Source organism: Suricata suricatta, chromosome 10, assembly GCF_006229205.1.
Source record: "Suricata suricatta isolate VVHF042 chromosome 10, meerkat_22Aug2017_6uvM2_HiC, whole genome shotgun sequence".
NCBI lineage: Eukaryota > Metazoa > Chordata > Mammalia > Carnivora > Herpestidae > Suricata > Suricata suricatta.
In genome coordinates, this window is record NC_043709.1 from 72,606,187 (window position 1) to 72,622,847 (window position 16,661).

The 16,661-nt window shown below is 38.0% G+C and overlaps 1 long non-coding RNA gene across 1 annotated transcript; it reads right to left on the bottom strand.

Annotated features, from left to right (window-relative positions):
- Nucleotides 1–9,241: 9,241 nt before the first annotated feature.
- LOC115304268 lies at nucleotides 9,242–16,168 on the bottom strand. The gene is made up of 3 exons (XR_003914358.1): nucleotides 16,115–16,168; nucleotides 13,201–13,326; nucleotides 9,242–9,443 (listed from the first exon to the last, which is right to left on the bottom strand). It is a non-coding gene; the product is annotated as an uncharacterized LOC115304268 (long non-coding RNA).
- Between the last annotated feature and the right edge of the window lie 493 nt (nucleotides 16,169–16,661).

Consider the following 16,661-nt stretch of genomic DNA (forward strand, 5'->3'; position numbering starts at 1 on the left):
TGCTTAAGCATCCAATTTTGGCTCAGGTCATGATCTCATGGTTCATGAGTTTGAGGCCCTCACGGGGCTCTGTGCTGACAGCTCAGAGTCTGGAGCCTGCTTTGGATCCTGTGTCTCCCTCTCTTTCTCTTTTCTGTCCCTCCCCTGCTCATGCTCTGTCTCTGTCTCTCCAAAATAAAAACATTAAAAAAAAAACTTTACAAGAACAGCTTGCTCTGGCCTATTTAGAATGGATTCCTTTTCCCCCTCCTGCCAGAAGCCTGAGAGGATCTCTCTCCAGTCTTCACTGTTAGAAGCTGGTAGAGTTCTTGGAACTAAAACTCAGAAAAGTAAAAGGGGACCTCACTATGACTGCACCCTTCTGGAATTTTTTAGCTCCCAGCCTTGTCCACATGGAGTCTCTGGCCATCCATCTATTAGTTTAGGTTTCCTATCCTGGCATTGGTTCCCATGGAAGTTTCTGCTCTTGACTTCCTGCTTAGGTAAGTTGTGATTCCCTATGTATTCCTCTCTGTCTCCAATTTTAGGGACAGTGATTTGCCCAGTGACCACACTTTTCATGTGGAAGAATTGTTGATTTTTAGTTTGTTCACCTTTTTCCTTGATGTTAGTTAGGATAGAGCCCCTTACATACCGAGTGGAGACCTAGTAAGCTTCCTCAACTGTGTAAAATACAATTTTAAAAACTCGAGGTGAGGCAGACACAATACGTTTTCATGTGCTTTAAGAAGTCTTTTTTCCAACCAGAAGGAACAACTGGGCAAGAGACCAGAAGACATTGAAGTCTTGTCAGAAGTCTTGTCTTGACACTGAAGACTTGTTCGCCACAGGCATTGAAAATCCTGGAGCTCCAAGACAGCTGTGCCTTTAGAAACTAAAAATAGAACAAAACAAAATAAATTACCTTTACTTCTAAGGTTTACTTAGAAATCTCAGGGACCCTGCAGGTGCCAAAAGGGAAGCTCTCAAGTTGCTTGAGAGTTCATTTATCAACACACTTAAACATATGTACAACTGGCACTTACAGACTTCTTCCTCCCTCCATAAAAAAGAAAGAGAGAAAGGATGTTTACTGTGGAGAGGAACCTGACAAACTGGCCTCTTTAAAAAAGCCATCCACACTCATGATGGGGAAGACGGCAGAGCAGGAAGATCCTGAGCCTCCCTCATCCCACAGACACAACCAGATAACACTCGCATCGGTGTAAATAATCCAGAAAGCCACCTGAGGACGGGTAGAGCAAACTCTCCATCGCTAAATGCAGAGAAGGTGTCAGCTCAGAGAGGGGAGGAAGGGCAGAGACACAGCCCAGAGCTAACGGGAAGCACCAGACTACCTGCTGGAGGGAGGGACACCACCGGTAGAGAGGGGATGACACATTCATACCAGGGATCCCACAGGGGAATGAAGAATCCCCATAACATTGACTTTGAAAACCAGAGGGACTGAACTGTGTGAGTTCTTACAACCAAGCAGGACCGGAAACCTAGAATTTTAAAAATCCGTGGGCTCGGCTCAAGGAGAGCTGGGAGGACAAAAGGAAACTAAGCCCCTGCCCTAAAAGAGATGGCATACCAAACAGCCCCACAGAAAGCATAGAAGCCGTCTGAAAACCCCTGGGGTATATAGGAGGGATATTTGTTTACTGATCTCAAGAGCATGTGCCATAGAGGCAGGATCCTTGGGAGACTCCTCCAAACACAAATGAGCCATACCTGTCCCCTGCTCCCTAACAACCTACCAACACTCCCCCCAACTTGCTAACACTGCGCCCCACCCCTGCATTCTCCTGCAGAGGTGCCAGGCCTCCACTTCACATCTTCTGTAACAGACCTGCATAAACCTTGTTAGCTCGTGTGGATCTGCCCCCTCCAACACGCTCTTGTCCTGTTCCCCCTAACACAGCGCCCCAACCCTGGCAGTGTGGAAGCAGCCCTAACAGGAGGCAGTTCCATCCCAAAGTGACTCCTGCCCCAGGGAGAGAGAAAGGTAACCTCACACACCAGTCAGACTGCAGCTCCAGCAAAGAGCTGGGGACACACAGCTGGTCTGACTGCAGGCTCAACTCGCTGATGGAAGCCTCTCTCAGCCTCCTGGTGGACCATAAGGAAGAGCCCTGCAGTTCAGTGCCACTGCATCCATGGCAAACGCCTGTCCTGACAGCTCGATCACCAGGGGGCCTGGCCCAGTGACAACACAAGAGCCACACACTGCCCCCAGCAAGCAAGGAGACACATGACTCAACTGAACGCAACATCAGCTCCGCAGCAACAGCAGGGCACACACAACACACATGGGAGACACCCCTGCAGTGCCAGGCACTGGTGAACAGGAGACACTGTGCTGCAGGGCACGACAGGGCCTCTCCTGCACAGTCAGGAGATGTAGCTGACTTCCCTAACACACGGGAAAAGACAAGAGGAATTAGATAAAATGAGGAGACAGAGGCATATGTCCCCCCTCCCCCCAGAAAAAAGAACAGGACAAAACAAGGGCAAGAAGCCTAAGCAAAATACAGGTAAATAATATGTCTGATAGAGAATTTTTAAAAATCATAATAGAGATACTCACTGGACACGAGAAAAGAGCAGAGGACCTCAGTGAGACTCTAGACAATGAGATAGAAAACATAAAATAATCTACCAGAGATGAAGAAATCAAAAACAAAAGTACACTGATGGGAATAAATGGAGGCAGCAGAAAGAGATCAAGTGACAGAGCATTGGAAAGCAACTGAGAATGAGGAAAATGATACAAAATGAAAATAGAGACCTCAGAGACACCATTAAGTGTAATAACATTCTCATTACAGGGATCTCAGAATAAGAGAAAGGGGGCAGAAAACTTATTTGAAGAAGTAATAGTGGAAAACCTTATTTCCTTCCATCTGGGAAGGAAACAGAAATCCAGATCCAGGAAGCACAGAGAGTTCCCAAAAAATCAACCCAAGGAGGTCTACACCAAGACATACAGTAATTAAAGTGGCAAAAAGTAGTGATAAGGAGAGAATATTAAAAAAATTTAACATTCATTTATTATTGAGAGACAGAAACAGAGACAGAGCATGAACTGGAGAGGGGCAGAGAGAGGGAGAGACCCAGAATCCAAAGCAGGCTCCAGGCTCTGAACCATCAGCACAGAGCCCAATGTGGGGCTTGAACTCATAAACTGTGAAATCATGACCTGAGCTGAAGTCGGACACTTAACTGACTGAGCCACCCAGGTGCCCCAAGAGAATATAAAAAGCAGTAAGAGGGTGCCTGGATGGCTCAGTAAGTTAAGCATACTACTCTTGATTTCAGCTCAGGTCATGATCTCATGGTTTAGGAGATCAAGCCACAGATCAGGCTCTGTGCTGAGTGTGGAGCCTGCTTGTGATTCTCTCCTTCTCTCTCTGCCCGCCCCCCCGCCCCGCCAAGAGAAAAATGTGTACAAGGGAAATCCCATAAGTTTTCAGCTAATTTTTCAGCAGAAACTTCACAGGCTTTAAGGGGGTGGCATGATATTTTCAAAGCGTTGAAATTAAAAATGCTACAGTCAAAAGATATGACGACAGAATGGATGAAAAAGAAGACCCTTCCATATGCTGCCTTCAAGAGACAGCTAAAATGGTTCAGACCTATAGACACATGCAGATTGAAAGTGAAGGACTGGAGAAAAATTTAACATGCAAATAGATTTGAAAAAAAAAAAAGCCATACTAGCAATAGTTATACCAGATAAAGTAGACTTTAAATCAAAGACTGTAACAACAAGACACTAAGAAGGACACCATATAACCATTCAAGGGACAATGCAATAAGAAGATATAGCAAGTGTAAATATTTATTCACCCAAATACATGAGGCAGTAAAAAACATAAAGGAAGTAACTGACAATAATACAATGATAGGAGAGGACAGTAACACCCCATTTACATCAATGGAAAAATCATCCAAACAGAAATACAAGGAAACAATGGCTTTGAATGACACACTAGAGCAGATGTATCTAATACACAAATTCAGAACATTCCATCCTAAAACAGAGGAATATATCTTCTTTTAAAGTGTACATTAAACATTCTCCAGAAGAGATCCCATATTAGGCCACAAATCAAGCTTTAATGAACTCAAAAAGATCAAATCATACTGTGCACAACAGTATGAAAATAGAAATTAACCACAAGAAAAAAAAATCTAGAAAGGACACAAATATATGGAGGTTAAATAGCAAATTAGTAAACAAATAAAAAAGGAAATTAAAAAAATACCTGGAGACAAATGAAAATGGAAAAGCATTGGTCCAAAATCTTTGGGATGCAGCAAACACTATTCTATGAAGGAAGTTTATAACTATACAGGCCTACTTCAAGAAGAAAATCTCAAAGAACCTAATCAGACACCTAAGGGAGATAGAAAAAGAACAAAAAACAAAACCCAAAAGCAGAAGAAGGAAGAAAATAATGTAAAGATTAGAGCAGAAATAAACAAAATGGATACTTAAAAAAATAATACAACACATCAGTGAAACCAGAAGCTGGTTCTTTGAAAAGAACCTACAAGATTGATACCTTTAGCCAGACTCATAAAAAATAAATTTTTTAACAATGAATTTTTTAATTTTTATTATTTTTAATGTTTATTTTTGAGACACAGAGAGAGAGAGAGAGAGAGAGCATGAGTGGGGAAGGGGCAGAGAAATGTGGGCAGAGGGTCCTGAAGCAGGCTCTACACTGGGGCTCAAACTCACAAACCACAAGATCATAACCTGAACTGAAGTCAGACACATAACTGACTGAGACACCTGGGAGGGTGCCCCAGACATAAAACAATTTTTTAAAAAAGAGAAAGAATCTTCAAATAAAATCAGAAATGAAAGAGGAGAAATAAAAACCAACATCACAGAAACACAAAGAATTATAAATAAGAGAATATTTTGAAACGTTTATGTCAACAAGTTGAATAACCTAGATAAAATGAATAAAATCCTGGAAATATGTAACTTCCCAAAACTGAATCAGGAACAAATAGAAAATTTGAACAGGCCAATTACTAGCAATGAAATTGAATCAGTAATAAAAAAAAAACTCCCAACAAAGAACAGTCCAGGACCAGATGGCTTTATAGGTCAATTGCACCAAACCTTTAAAGAAGGGTTAATAACTATTCTTCTCAAACTATTCCAAAAAACAGAAGAGGAAGGAAAGCTTTCAAATCCATTCTGTGATGCCAGCATTACCCTGTACCAAAACCAGATAAAGACACTACCAAAAAAAAAAGAGAGAACTATAAGCTAATCTCTCTGATGAATGAATTGCAAGAATCCTCAACAAAATACTAGCAAACTGAATCCAACAACCCGCCGCTGCCACCATCACCGAGATTTATTCCTAGGATGCAAGAGTCACAAATCAGTGGCAGTAGTCACAAATCAATGTGATAAATTACATCAGTAAGTGAAAGGATGAAAACCATATGATTGTTTCAATAGGCGCAGAAAAATCATCCATTCAAGTACGTAAAGTAAAAAATTCATTCAAGATAAAACCCCTCAACGAGGTTTAGAGGGAACATATCTCAACATAAAGAAGTTCATATATAAAACACAGCTAATACCATACTTCAATGGTGAAAAACAGAGCTTTTCCCTAAAGTCAGTAACAAGACAAGGATGTCCACTCTCATCACTTTCTTTCAACATAATACTGGAAGCCTACCGAGCAATCAAAGAAAAGGAATAAAATGTATCCAACCTGGTAAGGAAGAAGTAAACCTTTCACTATTTGCAGATAACATGATACCACATATAGAAAACCTGAAGACCCTACCAAAAAGGTACTAAAACTGACATATGAATTCAGTAAGGTCACAGGATACAAAATCAATATACAGGTGTCTGTTGCATTTCTAACACTAATAATGAAGCAGCAGAAAGAGAAATTAAGAAAACAACCCCATTTACACCTGCACCCAAAGTAAATAAAGTATCTATGTATAAATGTAACCAAGGAGGTAAAAGTCCTGCACTATAAAACACTAATGAAAGAAACTGAAGATGACACAAACATATGGAAGCTTTTCCATACTGATGGATTAGAAGAACAAATATTTTTTTAAATTTTTAATGTTTTTTTATTTTTGAGAGAGAGAGAGAGAGAGCAAGCAAGCGCATACACATAAGTGGTGGAGAAGCAGAGAGAGAGAGACACACACACAGAATCTGAAGGAGATTCCAGGCTCTGAGCTGTCAGCACAGAGCCTGATGGAGGGCTCAAACCCACGAACGGCAATATCATGAGCTGAGCCAAAACCAGACACTTAATCCATTGAGCCACCCAGGAGCCCCAAACAAGTGTTTTTTAAATGCCAGACAATCTACAGATTTACTGTAATCTGTATACCAACCAGCATTTCCCCAAGAACTAGAACAAATAATCCTAAAATTTGTATGGAACCACAAAAAAACCCTGAATAGTCAAAGCAATCTTGAAAAATAAAAATAAAACTGGTGAAATCATAATTCTAGATTTGAAGTTATGCTGCAAAAGTGTAGTAATCCAAAGAGTATGGTACAGGCACAAAGCTGACACACAGATCAATGAAACAGAGCCCAGAAATAAACCCTACACTGATAAGGTCAATTAATCTTTAACAAAAGAAGGAAGAATATGCAATGGGAAAAAGACAGTTTCTCCAAAAAGTGTTGGTTAAACTGGACAGCTAGATGCAAAAGAATGAAACTGACCACTTTCCTATACCATACACAAATATACATTCAAAATGGATTAAAGACCTGAATGTGAGACCTAAAACCATAAAAATCCTACAGAAGAGCACAGGCAGTAATCTCTCTGGCCAATGTTTTTCTAGATATGTCTCCTGAGAAAAACAAAAGCAAAAGGAAACAAAAGGAAGCAAAAGCAAAATAAAATATTAGGATTTCATCAAAATAAAAACCTTGTGCACAACAAAGGAAACAATCAACAAAACTAAGAAACAACCTACTGAATGGAAGAAGATATTTGCAATGACATATCAGAAAAGAGATAGTATCCAAAATATATAAAGAACTTATAGAACTCAACACTAGAAAAAATAACCCAATTAAAAATGGGCAGAAGACAAGGGCACCTGGGAGGCTCAGTCGGTTCAGCGTCCGACTTCAGCTCAGGTCAGGATCTCGCAGTTGGTGAGGTTGAGCCCCGCTTAAGGCCCTGTGCTCTCTGCCCCTCCCCAGCTTGCAATCTCAATCTCAATCTCTCCTGCTCGCTCTCTCTCTCAAAAATAAATGTTAAAAAAAATTTTAAATAGAAGACATAAACAGGCATTTCTCCAAAGAATGCATACAGATGGCCAACAGACACATGAAGATGCTCAACATCACACATCATCAGAGAAATGCAAAATCAAAACAATAAGGTATCACCTCACACCTATCAGAATGTCTAAAATCAAAAACACAAGAAACAACTAGTGTTGGTATGGAGGTTCCTCAAAAAATTAAAAATAGAATTACCATATGATCCAGTTATTGCAACACTAGGTATTTACCCCCAAAATACAAAAACAGTAATTCAAAAAGATATATGCAACCCTATGTTTACTGCAGCATTATTTACAATAGCCCAATTACGGAAGCAACCCAAGTGACAGATGAATGGATAAAGAAGTGGTATATATATATACAATGGAATATTATTCAGCCATAAAAAAGAATGAAATCTTGCCATTTGCAACAACACAGATGGACCTAAAAGGTATAAAGCTAAGTGTAGTAAGTCAATCAGATAAAGACAAATACCTAGATTTCACTCATATGTGGAATTTAAGAAACAAACAAACAAAAAAAGACAACAAGAAAAATTAAGAAACAGGCTCTTAACCATAGAGAACCGATGGTTACCAGAGGGGAGGTGGAGGGGAATAGGTGAAGGGGATTAAATGTATATTTATCTTGATGAACACTGAATAATATATAGAATTATTGCATTACTCTATTGTCCTCCTGAAACATATGTTAACTATATTGCCATAAAAATTTTTAAGTAAAAATTTATAAAGCAATATGTCACATCTCAAAAAGTTTATAGTATTAGAACCTTGCTACTATCATTAATAAGCAATTATATAGAATATGCAATGATATGAATTATTAACAAATTATTTAAAAGCCTTTTTAAAAAGCCATCCATCTAGCTCAAGTCAGGAGACATTAATAATCACTGTCCCATCTGCCACCTCTGCATCCAGCCATACCCCAAACTCTGTGAAATTAACCATGTAATAAAAGTCTTCTGTCCTCAGTAATACCGATTCTCCTCAGCAAGAAACAGTCCCATCATATTCTCTGGTAAGATGATGACCAGGCTACTTGAATTCTACTGACAGGCTTGCATGTCCCCAGGATTATGGTCAGCCTTATCTGAACTAAGTTTTAAAAGGAAAGGCTATTTGACCCATGAGATGTTCAAAGTCCCATTTGGAATGACACAATAAGACTTATATTTAATAAAAATTCTAAAGGCATAAGAAAATAATTTTTCCAAAGACATATATATATATATACATATATATATGTATATATATATATATCAGTTTGGGGAAAGCAAGAAATAAGTTGAGATGAGAAAATAAAACCTTCTAAAAAAAATCAAGCAAATTACATTTTCTGAGCAGATGTAGTTGTTTGGACTCCAAAGCTCACATTCTTTCTTCCTCACTATATTATTTAACTACAGTAAAGAAAGGGCCTCACTGATTTCCTCTGGTGAATCATATTTCTGACCACACTGTAAGTGATCCCAAGATGTAAACTGAAGAAAACCTTAATATCAGTTTTACTTACCAAAAGGGCCTTCCCCAAAGGGAATCATACAAGCAAAGACATTAAAAACTTATGCCACATTGTTTTAGTGGAAATGTATACCTATTTCCTAGTTATTTGATACAAACTTTTTGGAAAGTAATATAATCCATGCATATTATAATCCTAAATCCATGTCTGCCACAAGAAATCTGCCATAGGAATTCACCACAAAAGTAAAATTGGCTTGCTAAAAACATTTCCAAAAGTATGTACACCATATAAATGGAATGAGGGGCTTGGTAATTAAGACATTGTTGTCTACATGCATTTTCACTTACTATGCTACATCAGCTGATTTTTGCTATCTAAAAACAAAAACAAAAAGAAAACCTAGAAAAAAATACGCAAACCACAAGGGCTTCAAATACACAAGTATTTATTTAGCTTGCAATTTGTTGGGCTGACAATTCAGACTGTAGCCAGGTGAGTTGTTCCTGGGGTAACTGCTGAGCTCACTAATGTATGAGGTCAGCTTCTGAGTAGGCAGGGAGATAGCTGTTCAGGATGGCGTCTGCTGGGAAGGCTCATCTTTTTTCCACGTGGTCTCCCATTCTTCAGCTGGCTTGTCTAGAATTTTTCATTGTAGCTGAGCATCCTTGAAGAAAGAAAGTGTTAAGTATGCAGCCCTCCTGAGGCCTAAGGTCAGAACTGACACAAAGTCACATGTGCTAGATTTTACAGGCAAAATCAATCCATGCACCTACCCAAATTTCAGGGTTAGAGAAATAGATTCAATCTCTTGACTGAAGAACATGCAATATCATATTAAACGAGTTGTGAAGATAGGGAGGGATAAAGAATCATGACCATTTTAGCAATCTCCAGTAGTACATTTGGCTTCTTCTCCTCTTATACCCATTCTGTTCAAAAATTAAGATGCTCAGAATTTATTTCATATAGTGACTTGTAATATTAGTAAGTATATCTTCCAGAAAGCATTATCTGAGCACCCTAGCCAAAAATGATATATTTTAACTATATTTCTATACACAATTCAATCATATTTATTTCTTTCGTGTAGCTTCCATTAGACTATGGGTTTTATGTGACTAAAGATCAATCTATCTTGTTTTCTCCTAATGTATAGTCATTGTTTTTACAGTGTCTGCACTGAGTAGCTATGAATGAATAAAGGTATTAATCTTTTCTTAAAACTAAAAACTAAGAAAGGGCCTATCTTCATTTGTATCTCCCATTACCTCTAGGTTGTTGCACATACATATTTAATTCCTCTAAAAATAACTGTTAACTACATTTTTATAGGAAGAGCAAAAGGAAGACTTATAGGTTAAGAATTCTGGGAAATATGTATGCTTTCTTTATCCTGCAGGACTTTTTAATGTGTTCAGGCTGCATGTTTAAAAACATGTGTAGCCATCCGGTGACATTTGAAACTTAACTAGCTGTCTGGAAATGTGTGGAACAGGCTAGAAGCACTGACCTCACCACCTTGCAGGGGAGAGAGAAAAAAAGATAAATATAACCTTATAGCTTTAAGAATAACGTTATAGTGATTATAAAACAGCACCCCTACTCTAACCCCGCAGTTAATTATAAAAAGTGCTGCAACTCTGGGTCTCAGTTCAATATCGTTATTTCATCAGCCATTTTACTTACAATAGTCATCTTTTTATTTCATGTTATAAAAATATGAAGGTTAATGCCCCCAAAGAATCTTTAATAATAGATCTGTTATAGTTTAATAGAATCTGTTAGCTTTAAATAAACAAGCCTAGTTTCTTTATGCTACAGTATGGGTATACACCATATAATTTAGAGGAATTCAATATTCTCTCTCTTAGGGTACAAATACTCACTTCAATCAATACTATTATGGGATGATTAGCCAAAGATGACATGCTGTGTAGAACATATATTGGTTATTGCAATTAATGGTAATAAGCTGAGAAGGAAGCAGGTGTGGTGTGATAGCAAGGAAGGAACTGCTGGTGACAAAAGGCCTTGAATGTTAGATGGCTTGTGAAACTCTAAAAAGCCTAATTCCTGTTCAAGCCAGACCAAATGGTAAATAAAAACAAGCCTAGAACATCTTTAAAACATCTCTCTTTCCATGTCATACCAGTGATTGCAGAGTAACCAAATGTACCCTAAAAGAGTCTCTCTTCCTTCAACAAAAATTTAACAAGTACCTATTATAAGATACACACTATTCCAGGCATGGCAAAAACTATCCTACATATTGCAGTGAAAAGTCAGGAAAGATTTATAGATTAATATACACTGAAATATGTTGCCTTTAGAGGTATTGAACAGACAACTTGAAGCCATTATGAAGTAACTTTCAAAATGCCAATTGGCCATTTTGGGAGGAGGAAGGTCATAGTATAAAAGTCAGATGAAGTTATTTCTAAGTAAAAGCAGATGTGGAAAATACTGACCTTTGGATTCGATCTTATATAAAATGAAGTAGTGCCCCATTATTACCTATTTTGTTTTCATTATTAACTATTAAAGACAGATTAGAATTGACTAATATCAAACATAATAATAAAGTTTCAGTATACAATGGACTTTTGAAAAATACAGGTTTGAACTGCAGGGGTCCACTTATATTTGGATTTTTTATGGTACTATTAATGTATTTCACTTATGATTTTTTATTATTTGAGAGCGAGCGAGCGAGAGCAAGCATACAAGGAAGGGGCAGAGAGAAAGGGGGACAGAGGTTTCAAAGCAGACTCTGTGCTGTCAGTGCAAAGCCTGATGTGGGGCTCAAACTGATGAACCATGAGGTCACGACCTGAGCTGAAGTAAAACGTTTAACAGACCAAGCCACCCAGGCACCCACTTCCTTATAATTTTCTTAATAATACTTTCTTTTCTCTAGCTTACTTTATTTAAGAACACAGTATATAATGCATATGCATATAAAATATTAGTAGGTAAGTTCTTAGGGAATCAAAAATTATCTATGGCCTTTCAACTGCAAAAGAGTTGACACCACTAACTCTAGTGTTGTTCAAGGGTCAATTGCAATTAAATTATGATTGGAAAAGGATATCTTTGCACTCATTGTACTGTGATTTTTCAAATGTTGCTAAATACTCTTTTGGTCTACCTTGTTAATGCTTCTCAGTTTTTATACTTTACCTTTTCTCTAACACATAAATAACATTTCAATAAAAATCCTTACACAATACATAAAAGGCAAATATTGTTCACATACATGTTCAATGACACCAAAAGTATTAATGAGAATCAAATAATTTGGCTGAGAACCCAATGGCCAATAGGAGGCAAAAGAATTAACTATTATGCCAATATGCAACACAAAAAACAGACTTTGGAATGTGAGTAAATGTTTTTATCTTAATGGGGGGGGGGAAGCATGGGTATATGAAGACTTCAAGCGTCTAAATCTAAAACTGAAATCTAACATCAGAACAAACTACCATATCTTACCCATTCATTCTTCAAGTCTTATTTTTTTAAATTTATTTTTAATGTTTTATTTATTTTTGACACAGAGAGCGAGCATGAGAGGGGGAGGGACAGAGAGAAAGGGAGACACAGAATCTGAAGACAGGCTCCAGGCTTTGAGCTGTCAGCACAGAGCCCGACGCAGGGCTCGAACCCACGAACGTGAGATCATGACCTGAGCCGAAGTCAGACACTTAACCGACTGGGCCACCCAGGCGCCCCAAGTCTTATTTTTTTTAAGCATGGAGACAATTCAATGGCTCCATTTAATATAATGTTTTATGTATCTTCCATGAAAAAAAGTTATTCTATTACTGAAATGTCTTAGTTCTGATTTTTTGTGTATGCATAATTACATTTTTAATGGTAGATTCTTTCCACAGGTCTCCAAATTTGAGCAACAGTACACAACGTAGCAACATACAAATCAGAGCCAAATAAGACAACTACAAATCAAATAAAGGGTGTGAGCAAAGTCAGTGGTCAACACCTAGAAACCTATGTTAACATCAAAATGAGGTAAAGCACAGTCATTAAAAGCATGGCTTTAGAGTGAAAAAATCTTCGATTTGAATCTTGTTCCTACTACAGACTGGATGACTTGGGAAAGTCACTTCACCAATTTAAAGTTCAATATCCTTAACTACAAAATGGGGATAATACTCAGAATGTTGTGAAGATTATAAGAGGTAGTCTCAGAAATCATGCATCACTTCTACCTCATTCTGTTAATTAGACCTAAGTCGTCAAGGCTCACCCGTTATCAAGAAAGGAGCAATTAGACCCCACTGTTTGTGGAAAGGGAGGCAAACTGCAACCATATCCTTTGGCCTCAAATTATTTATAATCTTTCTGCATGTAAAATACACTCCCCACTTCCCAAGACAATCCAACCTCTGCAAAACTCTCACCTATATCGGCACCAGGCACAGGTTCAAAGTCCAGAATTTCATCCAAATGTGTATGAGACTCTTCAGATGCTATTTATCAAGCACAGCTCCTCAAGTATAGCTATTCTCAAACTGAAGACCTGGGAACTACAGAGACAAGTTATATGTCCTCTATATGCCAAAATATAATGATGTAAAGACATAAGATAATCATTATACAAAAGGGTGTGAAATAGGCAAGCAAGAGTCATCAGTCAATAACAACTCTGAAATCCAGTTAGGCATGTACTGATGGTTCCCTGCTGCCTGGGAATGCAGCACAGCATGTCTATATATCTTAACTCCACCCTTTGGGCTCATGATTCAACCCCCTTTGTCATCCTTTTCCATAAAGAACTACTTATGTTAGCAGCTCAGTAGTTTTGTCAGTCTGCTTCCTGAAAGTAATACATCAGAAGTCCAAAGGTCTCTTTTTATGTTTTACTGTCTCTGTCCCTTTTAGTCCAAGCTGGCAGTGTTTCTGCAAGTACACTTCTCTTAAAACTTTGTAAATCTCTTATGAATAATACTGGGGTTTACTCCATTAGACAAAAGCTACACACACAAAGTTCATCAAGATAAGTCATTCTCTATCTTTAGCATGCTGTCCTCGATACTCTTGAAAGCCCTATTGTTAAATTGAGACCATTTGGAGTTCATGTCCTTTAAGATCCTTACAGCTGTTTATCTGTTTAAGATATCACCTTGAATCTGAGGTCTTAGCATAGAGTTTTAGAATAACACCTTTGACATCACCTTTATTCCCTATTTCCCCAACATTGTCCTGCAATGCAATGCAATGTTCAAAAGCCTTTTCATAATTATAGCATTGTTTGCCATCTGAAGAAACTGGAATGATAAAGTTTTATTTTTGATTCTAGCAACTCCAAGCTTCATTATATATAAAAATATTTTTTTTGCTTAACACTCTAATCTTGCATTTTACTACAGACAGCTAGAAGCCCCTTCAATAATTTGAAATCTCTTTAATTTTGTAGCTCTATTTTCTTGTTAGTTCTATTTTTTCCATTACTACAGATTACAGTGTTGCTTAACTTCTTGTTACTACATAATAAATGTCCCCAATCTTCCAACTTTTGATACCATTATCCTCAATTTCCTTTCAGTTCTCACTCAGTGGCCACCTTGAGGACCCCAAGGTCCCCACTGACCATCTCTTCAAGCGCTACTACACTTTAATAATTTTCTCAAGGTTCTTCCAGCTTTAGCCTGCCATTCCACCCAAAGCCAGATTTTAGCTTCTTCTTGTGGCAGCACCTCACTTCCAAGTACTATCATGTATTCCAATCATCTACTACTGGGTAACAAACCCCAAAACTCAGTGGCTTTAAAAAATTGAAAAGACACTATGGTCTGGTACACAGTCAAGTTTTGCTTTAACAACTGTTAATGGAAGGCAAATTTAGGGAACAGTTTAAGTACAATGTAATTTACAAAGTAAATTTCACAGACTGATATGTAATTGTATTCACAAGAAACCCTAGGTGAATGGATAAAACTGCACCTATTTGAACTGAGTCACATAGGTATATACCGATGAACACACACACATATTCAAAAACCTACGTTACCATGATTCAGTGTATTATCTTTTGTTTTGCTATTCTTTCACATTTGTGGAAATTATATATATAATGAATACGTGCATGCGCGCGCGCGTGTGTGTGTGTGTATTCAAATCTCAAAAAAGTCTGAGCATCCTGATTCAAAAATGCCAAGCAGTGCACATAAAAGGAAAAATTTAAATATTAAAGAAGCTTGAAATAATAGAGCATTTTAAAAGAAATGAGAGTGGTATCTCCTCAGTGACCAGCATAAAGGAATATATACTGCAGACCAGAGAGATAACACTGAAAAAGAAATTCCTGTCTTTGAGTAAATGCTGCAAAGTCAGTAAAAAGGCAGCCTAAAGAAACAGAAGCAATGAAAAAAATTACTAAGCATATGGGTTGAAGACCAAACAGTGAGGGAAAAAAAGAAAAAAAGAGAGAAACTTTCCCACAAAGAAAAGCCACGTACTTTCCCACATACAAAAGCCTTAAGTATAGAGGCGCCTGGGTGGCTCAGTCGGTTAAGCCTTTGGCTTCGGCTCAGGTCAGATCTCGCGTTCGTGGGTTCGAGCCCCGCATCGGGCTCTGTGCTGACGGCTAGCTCAGAGCCTGGAGCCTGCTTCCGATTCTGTATCTCCCTCTCTCTCTGACCCTCCCCCTTTCATGCTCTGTCTCTCTCTGTATCAAAAATAAATAAAACATTAAAAAAAAAGCCTTAAGTATATATCACCAAATACTGCAGAAATGATTTCTTAATGCTAGTATTGGCTAGTTTGGTGGTTTCAAACAGTGCTGGAGCTATAGGGAAAGAAACATAGTCTAGAATGATAGTTTTTTTTCTGTCAGGATTTGGAAGGTATAATTACCCTGCATTTTGTTATCCATTATTGCTACTAAAAAGTCATCAGTGTAGCTGTCCTTCTAGAAGGTAGTCTTTTTCTCTCCAGCTGCTTTCAAAATCTTCTCTTAGGCTCTGCCATTTTATTATACTAGGTCTAGACATAGACTTCATATTATTTGTCCTACTTGGAAATTCTTAAACTTCTTGAATTTGTGAATTAGTATGACTGATCAATTTTGAAAAATTCTCAGGCATTATCACTTTAAATTATGCCTCTATCCCATTTTCTCTCCTCTACTGTTGATACTTCAACAATACTTCTACTTCAGTAAGTATATGTTGGAGCCTCTTATTCTATCTTCCTCATTGTTTCACTCATATTTTCTTTTTCTCTTGCGCATCTTGGGACAATTTATTATGATGTATAGTTTATTTCAAAAATTCTCTCTTCTCCTGTGTCTAATATGTTGTTAGATGTACTTACTGAGTTTTCAGCAGGTGCCAGAAATGGAAAACTGGAACTAGGGAACTGTAAAACTAGAAAAAGTAGCAATGTCAGAATTTGAATAACACCTTCAAAGAAAATTCAGTCATCAATCTGTCATGGTCTCTGTCAATATGGATTCTCCCAGAAGCAAACGAGAAGGCAAAACTCAAAGCAACATTTAAGTGTATGTAGTTTTTTTGTGATTTCAAGAAACACTAGTAGGGAAGTACGGGAACGAGACAGAAGAGGAAGGGTTTATTATCAAGCAAGTTACCCTTGTAGCAACTTAACTCTTCTGAGGAACTCTGGAAGGATAGTGTTTCTCCAACTTCAGAGTGCATAAATATCACCTATTTAAGCAGATATCCTTGATCCCCACCCCCAGGGATTCTAATTCAGTAATGGGGGTGGGTTCTAAGAATCTGTACCTCTGACTCCTGTACAGTGATGTTAATGTTACAGGCCTGTGGATCAAACTTTGAGTGGTGCAGAAAATGGTACTGAGGGAGTTATCCTGCCCAAGAGGAAAGTGAGCGGGAGTATT